Source organism: Tamandua tetradactyla, chromosome 15 (genome assembly GCF_023851605.1).
Source record: "Tamandua tetradactyla isolate mTamTet1 chromosome 15, mTamTet1.pri, whole genome shotgun sequence".
NCBI classification, from domain to species: domain Eukaryota; kingdom Metazoa; phylum Chordata; class Mammalia; order Pilosa; family Myrmecophagidae; genus Tamandua; species Tamandua tetradactyla.
In genome coordinates, this window is record NC_135341.1 from 82971516 (window position 1) to 82985243 (window position 13728).

General features: G+C 44.3%; 1 protein-coding gene across 4 annotated transcripts in view; it reads right to left on the reverse strand.

Moving 5' to 3' along the window:
- The window catches only part of PIK3CB (phosphatidylinositol-4,5-bisphosphate 3-kinase catalytic subunit beta), a 293706-nt gene extending 293205 nt beyond the window's left edge, over positions 1 to 501 (reverse strand). For 2 of the 4 annotated variants that reach the window (XM_077130240.1, XM_077130243.1), the window contains exon 1: positions 380 to 480. The gene's annotated coding sequence lies outside the window, so the exon portion shown is untranslated. Of the gene's footprint in view, positions 1 to 379 lie in introns of all 4 variants that reach the window. The other 2 variants (XM_077130242.1, XM_077130244.1) reach the window with 2 other exon arrangements.
- Between the last annotated feature and the right edge of the window lie 13227 nt (positions 502 to 13728).

Genomic DNA, 13728 nt, shown 5'->3' on the forward strand with positions numbered 1-13728 from the left:
AAGGCACCTGAGGGTCTGGACGCTCCGGGGCCCTCCGCGCAGACGCGGGGGGCGGGGACGCCACCTCTCCGCAGAGGCGCCGCTCAGGAGCGAGCGACCGCCGGCGGCCCGGGACGCCCAGCCGCGCCTCTGCCGCCGGGAGGCCGGCGCCTCGCTCAGCCGAGACCGCCGAAGGCGCTCCGAGGTGCGCGGCGCCCCCGCGGGGCGGGGAGCCGGGGTCCCGCGAGCCAGCAGGAAGCGCGACGCGAGCAGCCGGGCCGCCGGCACCGCACGCTGCAGCCGTCAGAGCGCCGCCCGCCCGCCCCGAGGCGCCTCAGCCGCTGCGGCTGCCCGCCGCCCGCCGCCGCGCCGCATCCGGGTTCCGCGCCGTCGCACTCACCTGCCGGGCGCTCCGCCGCCGCCTGCTCCAGGTTCGGGGTGCGCGGTCTCAGCCGCGCCAGCCGCCTCGACCGTCCCGCTCCGGCGTCCCCATGCCCACCTCGCCCAGTCACCCCCGCCGACCCCGCGCGCCGCTACACCCGCCCACCGCCCACTGCCATGGCCCGCTCTGCCGCCGCCGAGCCGATCGACGGAGCACGCGCGCGCCGCCGCCGTGCCCGCGCCTGCGCGCGCGCGCGCGCCTCCCGCCGGCCTCCCCACGGCCCCGCCCCGCCCCTCCGGAGTTTCGGCCAATCCGCAGCCCCGCGGCGGCCGCGGCGGCCGCGGCAGGGCGGACCGGCAGGGCCCGGCCCGGCGCAGGTTGGCGCTATCCGGCTGTCTGGTCCGCCGCGGCACTGTGCGCTCCCGCTCGGCCCTCCCCTGCTGCTCTCGGAGCGCTGCGCGGTCGTAAGCTCCCAGCACCGGCCCCGGCCCTGGTCCTGGCCCTCGCAGGCCCCTTCCGGAAGACCCCTCTGCTCCTAAATTCTTCACTGGCCTTCCTCTTCCCCGCTCCTGTCCCCAGTTGCATTCGGCGGCGCTGACTAGACCCCACGGTTCCTGGGCGCAGAGCAGTTTACTTCTCCCCACCCCCCCGTCCCCTCTGTCACTCCATTTCTGGGGGTGGGAGCGCTGGGTCTCTTGCCCCACAGCTGACCTTTCAGTCCCTGTAATTTTAATGGTCATTTAATAGCCAAAGTCCAGCGTTCCAAGCCCAGTATTTTTTTTTCTCTGTTCATTTTCACGATAACAAGCCAACATTTGTCTGCAGAGCTTTGCAATTCACCTAGCCCTTTCCGGATATCTTATCTCCTGTTATCTTTTACCTCAACCAGGAGATTTCCTGGCCCTCTTTGTTAGTGAAGTACTCGAATTTCAATTATTGAAAACCAAACTCAACTGATTGTGATACTATTTTAAAGCTACCATAATGGAAAGTCATTGTAGCATAAAGCTGGTATTTATTTTTTCATTTTTTTATTGTGAAAATAAGATCTACAAAAAAGCAATATATTTCAAAGGTCATGTCAACAATTAACTATAGAACAGATTTCAGAGTTTGGTACGGGTTATAATTTCATAATTTTAGGTTTTTCCTTCTAGATGCTCCAAGATACTGGAGACTGAGAGAAATATCAGTATAATGATTCAGCAGTCATACTCATTTATTGAATCCTACCTTCCCTTGTATAACTCCAACTTCTCCTTTGATCTTTCTCCCACTCTTTAGGGGAGATTTGGGTCATGCCCATTCTAACTTTTTCGTGTTGGGAGGGGCTGTCGATAATATGGGATGGGGGATGGAACTAGTTGATGTTCTGGAGAGGCTGGCCACTCTGGGTTTCAGGACTTATCTGGCCTAGGAACCATCTGGAGGTTGTAGGCTTCTGGAAAGTAATCCTGGTGCACGGAACCTTTGTAGAATCTCAGCTAAAGCCCTAAATGTTCTTTAGGGTTGGTGGGAATGGTTTTGTTTGGGGGTTGGCTAAACGGTGCCACTGCTAAAATGGTGGTAATTAGCAGTGTCTTGCTGAAGCCTCCAGAGTAGCCTCTTGACTCTGAACTGTCTCAGCCACTGATACCTTAGTTGTTACACTTCTTTTGCCCCCTTTTGGTCAGGATGGCATTCTTGATGCCATGGTGCCAGGGCCAGACTCTTTCCTGGGAATCATTTCCCACGTTGCCAAAGAGACTCTCCCTCCTGGATGTCATTTAGGGGGTTGGGACATAATGATCTTATTTGCAGAGTTGGTAAAGCTGCTATTAATAGATCAGGCAAATAGTTCAATAGTCTGGGATAGAATCTAGAAGTAGAATCTACTATAAAGCAAAGGTGGCAAAGCAATTCCGTCATAAAAGAATAGTTTATTCGATAAAGGAATCTAGTTTAATTGACTCTCCATTTGAAGGAAACAAACCCAGAACCATACCATATTCAGAAATAAATACCCTAAGAATTAAAGATAAAAATATGCAAAACAAAAACTTAGAGGAAATATTTTACCTAAGAATAGTAATATAACTTTAGTGAGGCAGGGACTTTTAGCAAAACAGAATGTCCAGAATCATTAAATGGAGAGAAAAACATTGGACTATAATTTTTTATTTGATTTCACTTAAAATATTTCAAAATTATTGCATGACATCATAAGTAAAAAAATAGAAATGAAACTGTATAAAACATGTGGCAATCACATTCTAGAAATGGGTTTTAAAAAATTAAAGACAAATAGCTAAATATTTTAAAAATACAAAGTATACGAACAGGCAATTTACAGAAGAGAAAATCCAAACGGTGAATTTTTTTCTCATAAACATTTAAAAAGATGCTAATTCCACTCATGGTCATGGAAAAGCAAAACAAGAATCCATTTTTCATCCATCTGATTGGCAAACATTAACAACAGCTATCCAGGATGCATGGGGACATTCACATTTTGGTGTGAGTGTGAATCGCCACAAACTTTCTAGGAATGATTTGGAAATAGCTGTTTAAAATACACACCAACCCTCTGACCAAAAAAAAAAAAAATCTGTCGGCTCTGTCCCATAGAAAACCTAAAGAAAATAATAATTGTGAGGATATGCACAAGGATACCATAGTGGGTTGAATGGTGCCACCCCCAAAAGATAAGTACACTCAGGATCTGTGAATGTGACCTTATCTGGATAAAGGATCTTTGCAGATGTAACCAAGGATCTAGATATGAAATCATCCTGGATTTAGGGTGAGCCCTAAATGCAAAGACAGATGTCCTTACAAGACAAAGGAAGAGCAAGAATTGAAACACAGAGACTTTAAGAAGGTACTATGAAGACAGAGGTAGAGCCTGGATTGATGTGTCTACAAACCAAGGACAGCCAAGGATGACTAGCAGCCACCAGAAGCAGGGAGAGAGGCGTGGGATAGATTCTCTCTCAAAGCTTCCAGAAGGAAGCAACCCTGCAGACCCCTCGAGTTCAGACTTCTGGCCTCCAGAATCCTAGAGAATAAATTTCTGTTGTTTGAAGTCGCCCAGTTTGTGGTAATTTGTTACATCAACCAGAAAAACTAAACAGACCCTTATTGAAGTATTCCTTGCAGGACAGAACAAACACAAACTAGGAATGACCTGGTTGTCCACAGGTGATTGAAACAATCAATAGCACTACCTCCATAGTGTGGAATATTATGCAATCGTGAAAATGAGTTAGATCTATTTGTATTCACCCAGAAGGATGCCGACAATATATCATTAAAGGAGACAAAGCAAATTTCAGAGTGATATAAAAAGGGCATGATCCTGTTCATATATATCTGACCATTTTCATATAATACTCGTGAACATAGAAAAAGGAGTAGAAGAATATACACTGAGGGCTAATAACATTGGATATTTCCAAGGGCTGAAAGAGGAGGGATTGGGTGGAAAGAAAAATTATCCTTTTCTTTATATGTCTTTGAATTGCCTTCCTTGTGATAACCAGTATATGTATTGTCTTATTCTTTTAATCCAGTAAATACAATTTTTAAGGAAAAGAAAATCACCTTATGGCTAATCTTTAAAACATGCCTAAGGTTGTGAGCATAAAAGGAAGATTCTATCTGTCCAATTTTAGAAGAGCCAAAGATTCCCCAGGAACTCCCCCAACCCCTGCCACAGAAGTCTGAGTTATACTCTAAATATATGATCCCTTGGAGTTTTCCCCCTATTTTCTTTTTTTCAAATACTTTTGAGTATTTCCTAGGCTCATTGAGTTTTGTTTGGTTTGGTTTCTTTTGCTTTTAAGAACTTGAATCCTATCTTTTTATTGTACAGGCAATAATACATCCCCATGGTTTGAAATCCAAAATGTACAATGGAATATGCAGTAAAAGCCTCTGCCCCACCCTTCTCCACCACCTACGCAGCTCCCCTTCTCACAGACAGCCAATGCTGCCACTTTCTTGGGCACCCTTCCAGAGACAGTGTATGCATATACTTGCAAATACAGGTGTATTTACCCACTTTTTTACAGAAAGGTTAATATTTGATTTCTACTGTTTTACACCTTACTTTCTTCACATAATACCTCAGAGATTGTTTCAGATCATGCATCGAGTTTCTGCTTTCTCTTTCAACTTTTGCTGGAGTGTGGAATACATAAAAAAGAATGCATGCACCATAACTTTTCACAACTGAACACATCCGTGTAGCCAGGTCCCAGATCAACAAAGAAAACAGGCCCAACAGCTCAGAACCTACCTGTGACCCCTTCCTTCCACTCACTCGTCCTTCCCAGGGCAACCATGCCACTTCTAACATCAGAGATTTGTTTTTCCTGTTTCGAACTTGAAGTGAACTCCTACAGTGTGCATTCTTTGAGTATCTGGCTACTCTTGCTCTGTATTTGCTCTACGTTGTTTGGGACGTTCATGCACTTCTGTACGTATTAGTGGTTTGTTCATTCTCATTGCTGTATAGCAGTTCACCCTACCTGCATTCTGCATTACGAATGCATAGTGTTCTGTTGGAAGGGTAGACCATAAATTACTTATCTGGCCTCTTTCACTGATGGATATTTAGGTTGTTTCCAACGTGTCATTATGCAAACAATGCTGCAATGAACAACCTTGAAACCATGCCATTTTGTACATAGACAAGAGTAATAGAGAATAAATTCCCAGTAGAATTGCTAAGTCAAAGGGTATAGGTATTTGTAATTTTGAAGGACATTACCAAATTTCCGTTATACAAGTTGTGCCTTCTATACTCTACTAGCAAAGTGTTCGAGTGCCTATTTTCTTACAGTTTTAAAGCACAGAGCCTTAGAAGTCACACTGCACAGCCCTCTCAACATTCACAGAAGGACACCGAAGCCAGTAAAGGTGAAAAGAGCTGCACCAGGCCAGAGGACACGTCAGTTATCATCTCCAAGTTCTGAAGGCCTGGATGCTGGTCTCAAGCATCAGAGAAAACCATCAAAGCCTCAAACATCCTGTCCTGCCCACAGCCACTGGCAAATTGCCCCACTGCCCCCCCTCCCCCAACTGCCTTCAAAGACCAGCATGAGAAGATAACTGTACATGCAGACAGGCCAGCCGGCTGTGGGAGGCAGGGGACAGGGAGAGGGAGACAGAGGGAGGGCAGGGGAGAGGGAAGGCTCAGTAGCAGCCACTTCAACCAACAAGCTCAGCAAAAATGTAAAAGAAAACTTGGGAACAGACGAATGGAGCAATGATATTGGCGACAGAAAAGGGAGCAACAGTGCCTGGATTTCTGACTTTTGTCCAGCCAGGGAAAAACAATTTCACTAAATCCCTGATTCTCAGGAATTTCATCTATGGAAAGGTGGTTTTAGAAGGAACATCAGGATCAAATTCTCCAGTCTCCTCATATTTATCTCTTGTCTCCCGTCTCCCCAGGACCAGGTTTAGTGCCTGACATGTAGTAGATGCTTAATGAGTGTTTTTGAATGAATGAATACATAGGTAAAGAAAATGAGGCCCAGAAAGTTTAAAGGGCTTGCTCAAGGTCACAGAGGCAATTGGATCTAGATCTTCTAGACCCCTAACTTGCTGGAGTACCTGCCAGCAACTTCTCACAACCCTGAAATGATCTCCTGCCAACCACTGCTTATGCAGTGTTAACATTCCCAGTTAAGCAGGAAATTCTCCCGGAATATTGAGGAGCCATTCCTGGGCCTCTGGGATTGATGGAGGCTTGTGAGAAGGATCAGAATCATCATGGGTGTTGCAGGGAAGTCTCATCCTGCCTGCCTTCCTGGAAAGTATGCTGGAGCTGAAGGCCTGGGGCGACAGAGGTTCAGCCTTTTAAATTATCCCACCACCACCACCCCCAAAACCAAGCCACATATGCCAAATTATATTGACCAATCCTTCCCAAGACCTCAGCCTCAATTTCCTTCCTTGTGACTGCCAGCCTCCCCTTGCTGCTTTAGGGACCGTGGTTCTGCTGCGAGCCTCTCACCTCCCTATTGGTGGCCACTGGTTTTCCTCCTGCGTTCCTGGTCGGTTGCAAGCATCTTGTGGACTAGAATGATCTCTTGGTCCCATCCGTATTGCCAGGTCCCAGCACGATGTCAGTTTGCTTTAATTGAAGGGTTTCTTTTAAATAGCCAGCTTCTCTACTGTACTCACATTTTTGTCCGTGGTGTTTTAAGAAAGGGTTCAAAGTCCAACTACACCAATGCAAAACTTACAAACTTGCACAGGAATTGTTTTAATGCAGGGCTGAAGGCTGTTGGAAATGGTGAAGGCCTTCTGAAAAGGAGGATGACACTAAACTCTGGATCTCAAGGGGTACCTGACAGCTGTTTCTGCCTGAAAATCAAACTAAGAGGTTCATAAGACTTTGGAATAAAAATTTTAAACTAAAGGACTGAGAGGGAAAGAAAGAGACACATACACACAGAGACAGAGAGAGAAAAAGAAGAGGGATACTGATTAAATACATTATACTATAGCTATATCATATGATATTTACACAGCTTTTAAAAGAGGGAATTCTAGATGAACTGATCTGGAACAACCACCAAATAAATACACTGTTTAATGAAATAGGCAAGATTCAGAGCAGTGAACTAGTCTTCCACTTAAATATGCACAGATTATCATGAGAAAGACACTAGAAACTAACAAGGGTAACCTCTGAGAAGGAAAACTGGGTGCTGGGAAACAAAAATAGGAGAGTTCATTTTTACAGTTATTCTCTTTTGTGCTATTTGAAATTTTTATCATGCACACATTACCTACTAAATACATATATAAATGTGTGTGTGTGTGTGTGTGTGACATATAAATATGACATATATATGACATTTTAAAGGAGGATAGTTTAGTGAGCGGGTAGACTGTCAATGAGGGAGAGACAAAAAGCCAGAGAGGAAGGGGTGGGGCCTGGCGAGGGAGTCCCTGTGGCAAGGACACTTGCAGAACAGGAAGTAAGCTGCAGGTCGACCTTGAAAATCGAGGCGACCAATCAATCACACTGTATACTAGGTGCCATGGGTCTTCAGTCCTATTAACTTGTGGTTCTAGAACAGTGTGGTTCACTAAAGAAATGTAAATTAAATATTAGGAAGAGATAAATAAATGAGACACTTCTAAAGCCAGTTAGCACTGGTATGTGGAGTTAACTAGATCAAAGAGTGTAGCTCTGGTTCCCAAGGGGTTTGGGTGTGACTCTGCCTTGTGGAATGTGAGCTATTTACCCGCTAAGGCACTCACTACCCTGTTGGAGACAAACCACCTTAGACTCTCCAAATTAACCTGCTTTTATAATTAAGGAAGATAATGGGAGTATGTTGACATTTTGGATAATCTGCCGCTTCCAACGGCTTTAGTCAAGAATTTTCTGGACCATTAAGAGGAAATCAAAAGCAGAAATGTCCCAAACCCTAATGCCAGCAGCCTTCGGCAGTTTCACCCTGATTCACCACTGTTGAATTTTTAATAATAAGCCAGGGTTCCTTAGGCAGCTCCCAAGGGCTTATAGCTGCAAAATGAAGCCCTAACGCCGAAGAGATTCCTTTTACCCAGAAAATGGGGTCTGTCACATCCCTTTTCCTTAAGAAAACAGCAAACCAAACGCAAGAGTTGACTCTCTTTAATTTCTGTTGATCCTTCAAGTCTCCATTTCAAAGTAGAGGCAGTTATCTTGTTTGGTTTTTTGCACCAGCCTTTGAGAGTTAAATCAAGCAGAACTCACAGGTCTAGAGCAGTCTCAAAATAGCTATGCAAATGATGGGGAAACTTGCAGGTACAGGATGGGTCTCAAAAACAGAAACCTGGATTGCTCAATCTGAAAGGGTGGGGACAGGAACAAAATGTGAAGTGACTTCCCTCATCCTTAATCCCCCAGATTGGCCAAAGGGCAGATAAATGTTGTTCCTCTTATGAGCTCAAAATTTACACAGAGAATTCAGAATGAAATCTGCAAGTATTTGTCAAGGGTCTCTGTAAAAGTGACCGAGAAGAATTCATACCAGGCAGTGTTTCTCAAATTTCAGAAATACACAAACTCTTTCAAAAGTAAAAATGTTCCTAGACTCTTGAGAATATTTTCATTCACTCAGCAACAGTCCCAGGCACTGGTGCAGGCGGTAGAGAAATGGGGGTAAACAAAAAAAAAGATTCCTGAAGCTTCTACTCCAGGAGAAAGTCATTAATGAAGTCATTATACGATTAACTGCAAATTGCAGCTAAGTGCTGTAAAGTGGGGGTGCATGATGTTGTGAGGGCAGATAATAATAGGGGAAATTGACTTAGTCAGAGGACAAAGCAAAGGATTCCCTAAGAAAGGGGCAGCTAGCTTCAGTCTGAAGGAAGAGTAGGCTTTAAGCAGGCAAAGAGTACAACTTTTGTGTTGCAATCAGAGAAGACAGCCTAGGCAAAGGTCCTGTGGTGAGAGGGAACATAACCATTTGAGAAAACAAAAAAAGGCCAGTGTGGCTAGAGTGCAGAATGCATGGTATGAAACTCTGGGGTAGACATTACCTCCACTCACTAATATTTCCAGTTCTCCGCTCAAGCACCTGGGACAATCGTACTTCCCTGCTGCTGTGAAATTAGGTGGAGCCCTTGAACTTAGGTGGAGCCAATGCAGCTTACTTTGGCCAATGAAATGTGAACAGAAACTACCCTGGAGAACTGCCAGGAGCTGCAGCAGGCTGTGCAGGAACGAGAAGTATCCTTTGCTGTGTTAAACCATTGAGATTTATGAATTGTTTCTAACTGCAGTGAACATAGCCTATCCTACCGACAACAGACCTAGATCTGAGAAACTCCTGGGAGGAAACACATAACCTAAAGGAAGGGAAAATTAAATGTTTCAGAACTTGAAGAGAAAGAATTTCTTTCATCTACAACTATGTCTACATGTCCTCTGCAATCACTGATATTTATTCACTCATAAATTTCAATATCTAGTTTTACAAAACTGCATTTAATTTTCTATCTGAAGTCTTGAACACTGAAGAAGAGGGTGTTTTTCCATTTCATAGAGTTTGAAAATAAGACTTATTGCATACTTCTCTGCTATTTATTAGCACCAGGCTAGGTACACAGATTCATTCATTTAATCTTCCTAATAGCCATATGAAGTAGGAATCATTGTTATGCAAGTTTCCAGCTGAGGAAATTGAGGGAAGGAGAGGGAAAATAACTTGCCCAAGATCACAGAGCTGGGTAGTGGTGTTCCTGAAATCAAAATCCAGATCTGCCTGACTCGTTAATGTGTAATCCTAACTACTGTGAATACTGTTCATATCCCCAGATGGAAAACTCCAGAAGACTGAACTTCTTCAAGGTAACGATCATGCCTTATTTGTTTTTGCATCCCCAGCACAGGGACCACCACCCAGATAGTCCACAATACTTATTTTTGGAAGGAATGAGTGATTGAAAATAAATCAATGAATTGATCACTGATCAACTACATTACAGAAGCTTAGCACTGCTATGGGATTATATTTGTGCTATTTATTTATACGCTTGTTATCTCCTACCAGACTGTAAATTCCTTGAAGTCAGGGTGTGGCTATAGGGTTTATTTCAATACATCCCACAATTAACCCAGGGCTCTTTCCTAGACCTCAGCAAAGGAGTTTAGACCCCTCACGGGAAGGCACAGAGCCAGCAAGTGCTGGAACAGTGATTCAGACTCCATCCCTTCAGCACAACAGCCCCTGCGCCTTCCACTACACCTCGTTGCCTCCTGCCAGCAGCCTCCCCAAGTTCTTTTCCTCCAGATCTTTAGTGTATTCAATGTTTTTTAAGGAACATGAAATTTATGGTCTGACCATATATGGCAGTATTTTTTTTTAATTCAAGTTTGAAAACCATTATGTCATCTGTTATTTGGAAGGGGAAAAAAAAAATAGAGAAAACACACCTGACTGTACATACGATTGAATGGCCTTGAGGATGTAACGCAAGCCAACCAAAGCATAGAAATCCAGAGTTCACTCTGCAACGGCATCCTGAAATTGTGTCTCCGTTTCCACTCTGGTTTTTTGAATGAGCTTCCCAGGTGTTATTTCCAGCGATGACATAACTCAGTTATCTAGAGCCCTGGGGACCCGTGAACTGGGAGGATTCCGTCTTATCACACTTCAGTTCAGGCAGAGCTTAAAGCAAGGTTTCTTAAACTTCCATGACTCAATCTTCACTAAAAATTTTTTTAAATGCAACTTACATTGCAACCCAGTACACAGTTGCGTGTATACTTAAGTGTGTGTGTGTAAATATTATACAGTGGAATAAAATTTAGTAAAGTAATACTCTCCTTGTATGTATGATGCACTCTGATATTACCTAGACTATTTCTATTTTCTATTCTATTTCATGTTTCAAAAATTCTGGATTGGGGTGGGCCACGGTGGCTCAGCAGGCAGAGTTCTCACCTGCCATGCCAGAGACCCGGGTTTGATTCCCAGTGCCTGCCCATGCAAAAAAAAAAAAAAAAATTCTGGATCGAATCTCCAAGTTGATTTCACCATCCATTGAGTCCTACAATTTGAAAAACACTGGCCCAATACATATATGCAGAAGCTGGTATGTAGGATTTGGAGCTTCGTGAGTTCGGGGACGCATATATCTTATTTCCCTGTGTCCTCAGTGCCCTTTGTTGTCTGAATAAATGAAGGAGTGAGTGCCTGCCTCATGCAGGTGAGTTAGGATCTAGGAATGCAATGATGACCAAAAGAAAGTGCCAAAGCTCTGGGATCCTTGCCCTAATGGAGCTTCCAGCCTTGCAGCAGAGACAGGCTTTATACCAAAGATGGAAAAAAATACTTTTTAATTTAAAAATTGCTAAGAACTAGAAATACAGGGTGCTATGAGGGTGTCGGTCAGGTGGACTCAGTGTGTGAGGTCTGGGGGAGCATCTTCTGAGTAGGTGACCTGAAGGCTGAGTCGGCCACGTAGCATTTGGAAAGTGAGGGTGGGGGGTCAGCATTCCAGGCAATGGAAAGCCCTCCCCCAACACACATGTCTCTGGACTTCTATTGCATCCCTACTCTTCCTTTGGAAACCCCCATCTCTCCATCACATGGGCCTGGTGGGACGCTTATACAGGAGTTCTGGCCCCCTCTACAGGGGGAAGTGGGGGTACTAGGTTAGCCAGTCAGAGATGGGAAAGGCAGGTGACCTCGACAGGGCCAGTCAAAGTCGTCCTTATAATTGGTGTATGGAAAGGATCTTTTTTGCTCTGGAAATACATATATAAGAATGAAGCAAATTTAGGGCCCTCTTCTATTATATACAGAGAATATTAAAAAAATAAAATAAAACCAAAATAGAGAAAAGGATAATGAAACACAGATGCAAGGGAGGGAGAGAGAGAGCATTTGAAACCCTGGACCCCGAAGCTCCCAAACCCAGCAAATCTATGACATGTCACAATTTGAGCTAATAATTCCGCTCTTTCTTGTGTTGGTTTTAGTTGGTTTTCTGTTATTGGCAACTGAGTATAAGTCTGAAAGGAGAAATAGAAGGCAATTAATTTTTTTATATAAAAGAACAGAAATTTATTTGTGGGGTCACAGGTCTGTCTCTTCCATGAATGGGAAACTTCCCTGGAATATGACAGGTTTCAAGGATTCCAGATTTATGAGGCTGGCCGTTTCCTTCCTTCTCTCATTTCTTCTCTTCTTTTCTCTTTTCTTTCTTTCCTCTACTTATCTATCAAGATCATGCATCTGCTATATGAAGAAAAGATTAGGGTAGCGTGTAGAGACAGTGAGGAAACTATAATATATTCCTAGCTAGAAAAATATCTAACTAGGATGGCATGGACCGGGATGCTGGTGGTAGCAACAGAGAAGAAGAAAAGCAAATTTTAGAAAAGTTGTGATAGAGCTACGAGGACTTCGTCATGGATTGGACGTAAAGAACTGAAATGTCAAAACGAATGAGTTAAATGGGTAAATTAATGCAGCCTAGGTTCAACAGTCACAGAGCAGCTGGCATGTCTCGGATCCTTTGATAGGAGATGTGACAGCGTAGATAAACAGTCCCTCCCTTCAAGGAACTAACAGCAGAGAAGCTCCTAACATGCAGAAACAAGAAAAAAAACCTGGACCCCTTCTCCCTCCCCTCCCCTGGGAACAGTGAAGAGCTCACCTGAAATTGGAAGAATGAACTTAGTGTTCTCCTAGAAACAGGAGGCCTGAGCTTGGCTTTTGTGAATCAGGACTTATGGTAACTTTGGTAGTGGAGACTCCAGGCTCCCCAGACTGCTGTGGAGGTCAAGGAAAGGACTCAGGGTCAGAACAGGGGGACAGGGAAGGAAAAAAGATGGAGGCAAAATGTAGACAGAGATGGGAGCTCATGATAAGCTTCTTTGTCATAAGTAGCCGGATGGGATTTGGAGAACAAGGAGTATGAGATATGCTGTTCTATGGCGGTGCAGTGGTGGCCTCCAAATGCCCTACCAGGTTGGCCAGCCATCCCAGAGGCCACAGAACAGAGTGCCTCTCATCCCATGGAAAATGCTCAAACCATATACTTCATTAAATCAAGTTAGAACACATTGTGAGAGAGAAGGTGAAAGAGATGAGGTAGGTTAACATACTCAGGATGGAGTAACAGGTGGATGGAAGCATAGCAGTACCTGAATCCTGAGGACACAAGGTTTGTACCTTCTATCCCTTAGCTGCATCAACCTTCCCTACTGAAACAGAGGACAAGAGGTGAGGTTTGAGCGAGGGTGCACCCATAGATAGAAGATTCCCTGGGTCAGTGACACACACTACCTCCAAACAGATGCAGGAACCAGCACACTTGGCAATCCTTGCAGCTCGCCAGTTAGCCAGCTGAGCACGGGTTTTATGTGCACATTTTGGACAGAGGATACACAGGGGCAGAGTGCCTCCCATCTTCTGGATGAAGACTTCATGAATATTTAGTGATGTCATGAATATTTAGTGTTCTGGTGCCTCATGTATATTTAGTACCTCAAGAATATTAGAACATTCCCTGTCCTTCCATCCTTTCTATGCTTAAGACACACATCTTCAACTTACCATCTTTACTTAAGAAATCTTTAAAAGTTTTTGCTGTTATCTTACCAACTATAAACTTATTCATTTTCTAAAATAGAATCAAATAGCCTTAAAAGCAAACGTACCTTACAATAGGGCCTTCAGGGATCCAAGTCAGAGGAACTTCTGGGAGTTGATGAAAGTCTGTTGGGTCCAGAGCCCCTGATGTCCTGGGGGGGATCAAAGAGAGGGGAGATGGGAATGGATTGAACTATGTCTCCCCAAAAGACATGTTCAAGCCCTAACCCCTGGTCTCATGGAAATGACCTTATTTGTAAATAGGTAAGA